General features: G+C 42.0%; 1 protein-coding gene across 1 annotated transcript in view; it reads right to left on the bottom strand.

Moving 5' to 3' along the window:
• The window catches only part of LOC127681639 (zinc finger protein 664-like), a 61,364-nt gene that overhangs the window by 48,528 nt on the left and 6,826 nt on the right, over positions 1–6,010 (bottom strand). The window lies entirely within an intron of this gene.

Raw genomic sequence — 6,010 nt, 5'->3', positions numbered from 1 at the left:
TGAATATATGTTGTATATCCCCAGGAAAAGTCTCTCATGAAACATAAGAGTGAGACACTAAAATTTTCTACAAGTGTATAACATGAACTTAATACTAGTGATTTTAAGTGTGTGGGTAACAATTCCTTTGGAGGGTGAAATGACTCTGTGTCAGGACTTCATTAAGAGGAAATGAAAACATGTATTTCAAAAGGTCTTAGGACTGAGAAATCAATCTTTTGACTCTCAGTGAGTCTGCCCATATGAAAATGATTTGGGAGTCTCAACAATAAGTATGTCTTTCATGAATTCTTAGGAATATGAGAGAAAAGTCTACCAAACTATAAACAAAAAGTGTGGCTTTGTCATTTACGGGATAGACATCCATATTGTGCTGTGTAACTTCATGTCTCTAAACTCTTTAATAGCATTTGATTGAGACAAATCCCAATAAAACTCAGAACAGTGCTACCTATTGGCTCATACAACAGATCATTTTGGTCCCATTTCTTGTTGTATCTTAAGACTACATGCCATGTGATCACGTATTATGAAAGTTGTGTTAAGTGCCGAGGGAAAAGTTAGGAACACAAATTTCCCTTGTCCAGCTCAAGATCCTTCTACATTTTCCCTTTTTCTTAGTGAACTTTCATAGGAAACTTTTTACAACTTAGAAATAAACACGAAAATCACTTTTCATAGTACCCCCTTTCTTTCAACTTCAACTAGCAGGCTGTAAGTTTGAACCCTGCAAATCCTGGGTAGATAAAACAGAGGCTACACTGCTTAGACCCTTGCTGTTAGGCTACAGGTGGTAATTGCCTGAGCCAGCAGCTTTTAATGCTCAGATTGAGAAAAATGTTTTAGGAAATGTTTAGAAGTTATGAACATTCAGTATAGTTAGAACGTCCGCACACCATCAGTCGTCAAATCCACAGTAGAACCCTGCTCTGATTCCTTTCAACCCCCTCCAGACTGGGAGGTGGCCAGCAGGTCTTCATCTCCAAATGTCTAGATCAGAACTCTGGGTCCTTGTGTGGGGAGTGTCCCATTGCATAGTTATTTTTCCACTACTATGGTAAAACAGCATGAACAAGGCAACTTACAGAATGAAGGTTTTATATGGATCCTGAAGATTAAAGCCCATGGAGAATGGCACATCATGGCAGGCTGGCAGCTGAGCTGGAAGCTGAGAGCTGAGGGTTCATATAGAGATCCACAAAAAGGATGCAGAGTAAATGCACTCAGAAGAGGGAGTCTTTTAACTCCAGAAGCTCATATCCAGTGGTATTATTCCTCAAAGTGACATCTTCACAGAGACCACAGACAATATGTTCATTCAAACCACCACAAATAGTATGTGAACTCTCAACTGCCTAGCCACCTGTCATATGTCAAAACTCAAATTTAATATTCTGCAGCATAAAGCACACAAGGCATGGGAGAAACATCTGTCAAATATATTTCTCAGGATCTTACCTGTCAGCTTCCCACTATATCCTTTATTTTGATAGTGGGTCAAACAGTTTCTAGACCTTGACCCAGAAAGGAGCATGAAGATACCTGGGACCTCAAGAGAATCCTTCCACTGAGATCAAAGAGAGAGCACATTCAACATGAGACATATTTTTCAGTGAGTAGCATGGTGAGACACTGCATTTGTGAGGATATAGTGCACACATGCCATGGCATGCATATGAAATCTTAAAGACCTTATTGGGTGTAGGTCCATACCTTACACGTTGAAGAGTTGTGTTTCTTTGTTGTTCTTCCGATTTGTATGCCTGGTTATGTTGCCCTTAAGCTTTGGGATTCCTCTATTTCAGTCTTTCACCTCCCCATAGGATTATATACTCTTGGAATGCACCTCGGTTTTGAGATCAGGTCATCAAACTTATATTGGAAGGTTCCTTATCCATTAATCGAGCTCCACAGTCCTGGGATATTGCAACACAGCCTTTGATCTAGCCTTCTTTCTGGACACCAACCCTTAACTGTATGGTAGGTGGATAACTATCTTGATCTGAGAGCTAGAGAAAAAGTTAGTATCCTAAGCAGGGTCATGTGGCACACACCCATATCGCACATTGAGGAGATAAAAACAGAATGATCAGAAGTTCAAGAACATAGTTGGCTACATGGTGAGTTCCTGGACAGCCTGGACTTTGTGAGATCATATGGGAGAGAATACACAGAAAAAAGCCACACTCCCAGTGGTGGGTGTTCATGCCCTGGTACCAGGTTTCTTTTTTAGGCAAAGGGAGATCAGATGAGAACATTACTCCTGGACCTCAAGAGGACCAGCAGAAAAGAGAGGCTTACATGAAAACAGGAAGTAGGGCCCTGAGTTTTATTAGCACACTACTTATAGCACTCCCTCCCCTCTATTCCGGATTTCCCACTTTCAATACTTCTTGAAACAGAAAGGACAACAAAGGAGAGACAGCAAAGCAAACTTCCATCTTGGCCACTATCAGCTCTCAGGTGCTTCTCCTCATTGGACTCTGATGGTACTGGTAGAATATTGTCACCAGTCTGGATAGTCAGTCCTCAGGGCTTCTAGTGGGAGGGACAGAGTTAGGCAACCTGAGGCTATGATCAGATCAGTGGTGTGTCCTGTGCTGGCAAGGTTTGGAAGTAAAATAGTTAGGTCATAGGAAGCTACTAGGGGATATATGAACAGTAAAATATTGTGAGGATCCTTGTGGATAGATTGGGCACAATAGGCAAAACTCCTTCTGTATCCTGGAGAGAGGACCTCCTTCCTGACTAGAGTGGAACAGGTATCAAGGAGTTTCAAAGTTGTATGGGACACCTTCTCAGAGCCTTGTTTCCTCATCTTGATAAGTTCTGTCTCACTGGGATATATTCACACCCTAGGTTGGGACACACCCTGAACCCTACCATGTGTCATCGACTTGTGGCAGATGGATGCCACCACTGTGCTTCTTCATAATACACAGTTGTCCAGAGGCCAAGACCCAGAACTTTGTTTCAGAATTTAGAAGCAGGATATCCCAACCCAGCAGACACTGCTTTGGAAAGCCAGTGTTAAAGGCATCTGCCATACACAACTATGGGAGACCTCCCTGAGCAGCCAAGATCTCCTCCCTGGGGCAGAAGATTTGTCTACCCACTGGTTTACCTTGGTCACCCCAAACTCAGTTCATGTTGACCTGGCCATCACAACCCTCCCCAAGATGGAGGAGAAGGTAGGGATATTAGAAAAATTCTTTGCACACTGGACTTGGTCTTGAACAACTCAGTAGTATGACTTAACTAAGCCACACATGAGAGGCCAATACTGAGTATCATCCTTTGGGAACCTCTTTATGATTGAGCCAAAAGATCTTTCTCCTCCTCTCTTCTCCAATTGCAGCTACTTTGTCCTCCATCAGTCTTAAGCAGAACACCCTTTACTTCTCATCCTCATTAGGATATGAGCCGCAAAATGGAAACATGAGGGAAGATTCTCACACTCTTGGACACTGCAGATGGCTGGGTCCCTTGGGGAAGAAAGTGTCCTAGGTTCCTCAGGCAGGCAGCTTGGTTGGTGAAAACTGTGTCTAGAAACACTCAGAGGCCTTTTGCAGGGGAGGCTAGAGCAACTCTTTTGAGGAAGACCTGTTCCATTGTTCCCCTCTGTGGGTCCCCATGAGAAGAGGCAGTCCATGGTTTTAAAACATTTTTTGTCACGGAAGAGAGTTGAGATGAGTGAAATCATATCCTACTTCCTCAGGGCAGGCCTGAACTTAAACACCTTTTGTAGGGTGGAGTGTCAGGGAAGGAGAGCTTAATTGTCTAAGCCTCTCAGGCCTTTAGGTACCTCATTAAAATGGAGATCTGCCTTGAAGCTACATGATCTGCAGTCATTCTCTACCTGTAGAGGGACTTGAGGCATTGCCACATGTGACTGATTACCACAGAATTATGGAGAGCTGAGGCCTCCAGTCAGGAGCCTGGGGCCTATGAGCTTGGGAGGCAAACACCTACTGTCCCTTGCAGTTATCTGCTGGGCCTCCAGGGTTTAAATTTAGCTTGACCAGAAAACAGACTGCCTTTCAAGGTCCCACAAGCTGAGCTCAGGAAAGTAAGCAGGGTGTGAGTGGAGGCAGTATGGATATGAGAAAGAGAAGAATTAGGCATGAACAGAGAGAAGGGAAAAAAAAGGAGAGGGACAGAGACAAAGACACAGAGGGAGAGAGAGAGAGCAGATTTAATCAGTCAGTGTGTACAAGAATTTTGAGCCAGAACATTTGATTTCAGCAGCTATCAAGAGCTTAGTAAAACCTAGGAAATATGATCTTATTTAGCCTTCAAGTCTGAAAATATTCTAAGCCTAGATACAGTTGTACAGACACTAGAAATGATGACTAGGCTAGATAAGCAGACTGAGGTCATATACATCAGAGATGACAATTACCACAGGTGTATAAACTTACCTTTACAGAGCTCCTACTCTTAAGCAAGGAATATGCTTGGAAAAGCTGATAATGGACTGGGGCCAGGACATGTGGGGTGTGATTATATCAGATCCTGACAACACAACTCTTGCCATCATGAGGGGCAGAATCTATTAGTCCCAAGTCTGCTGTAGGCTTGTTCAGTAATGTTCCTGATATACCCTGTGTTCCCTGTGAACAGCATAGATTTGTTATCTTCTCTGGAGTTTGTCACATTCTATGATAATTTCTGCTGACTACATAGAAGTCTCACATTTCTTTCCATAGTTTACTAGAGGCTGTTCTTATTAAAATACTTACTGTGTGAGACATAGCTTCTACAAGACCTCAGTTGCAGGGTATTTGATCATACAGTGAACCCCCAAATGTAAACAAGATTAAATAAAATCAATCATGGTTCAATAGGTGGAGCAAGCAGCCAGGTGACAGGTTTGGAACCCTGGATTTTTAAGGAAAAATAACAGAGAATAAGAGGGAGTTTGGAACAAAGATAAAGAGATGCACAGGAAGAAGCATTGAGGTGAAGATAGTTGGCATTAGTAACAAGTAGTCATGTATTCAACTTTAGATGATCAGTAAGTGTCCAAACTGGTCATTTTTACCAGCCAAAGCAATAAAGATTCTGGATGAGGAAATGAACTCAACTTCTAGAAACCAAATTTGTGTTTAAGCAATAAAGTCTGGAGAAACTGATGTAGCTGTGCCTAATAGGAATGTAATTTTTCCTCTCTGAATATCCACATTCACCATTCCTTGCTTTCAAATTCCTGGCCACCTTTTGTTTTAATTGTTGTTAGTCCTTGACTTTCACTAGGTTTGCCTACAGAACATCCCAGTTATGAGGTACAGATTGCTACAATGAACAATGTGTGTGCAATGCAATGTGCACACAAAGGACCCTGTGCTATAGAAGAGGAACAGGAAGTGTTCTGGGAGACAGGAAAATTAGGGTGGAAAAGCAAAGCTGGAAAACCACAGCTGTCAAAGACCTTTGATCTCTGATTCCTCCAGTAGAGGAGCTGCTGCTGTCCTATGGCCCAGCAAGGTGGTCCAAGCTAAAAAGGGCTTCTCAGTAGGCCTAGCAATCACTAGTTACATGGGGAGATAGCCTCAATGTTCTTTCCAGGTTTCTCCATTGATGCAACCATAGGGAGATATGAGGGAGAACAAACAACACAGTAAACTCTGTTCTCTACACAGTCTCATACTATCCAAGCTTATGTGTGCCTACAGTCTACAGGGTCTCACAAAATGTTAGAGTTGGAATGCTTCTAAGAAATCTTCTCATTATATTTTCATGCACTCAATATTAATTTTAACAAGTATCAGAATTCTCATGCTCATTGCAGTTACATTGATGGTGACCTAAATTTTAAAATAACCTAAATGTCCCTTCATTGAGGATAAGATTGGTACCTCAGGAGGACATTGTGGTAAAGGAATGGCTTAGGACTGGTTAGCAATGGTTAATAGACTCTACATCTAAACATTCAGAATTAATGTTGTAAATTAAAATGAAACATCATGTAATTTTTCCTTGCACAGTGTTAACACACTTCTTTGTCTCC

This window comes from Apodemus sylvaticus, chromosome 3 (assembly GCF_947179515.1).
Source record: "Apodemus sylvaticus chromosome 3, mApoSyl1.1, whole genome shotgun sequence".
NCBI lineage: Eukaryota > Metazoa > Chordata > Mammalia > Rodentia > Muridae > Apodemus > Apodemus sylvaticus.
Note: the sequence above shows the minus strand (reverse complement) of the source record. Positions and strands in the feature narration are given on the sequence as shown.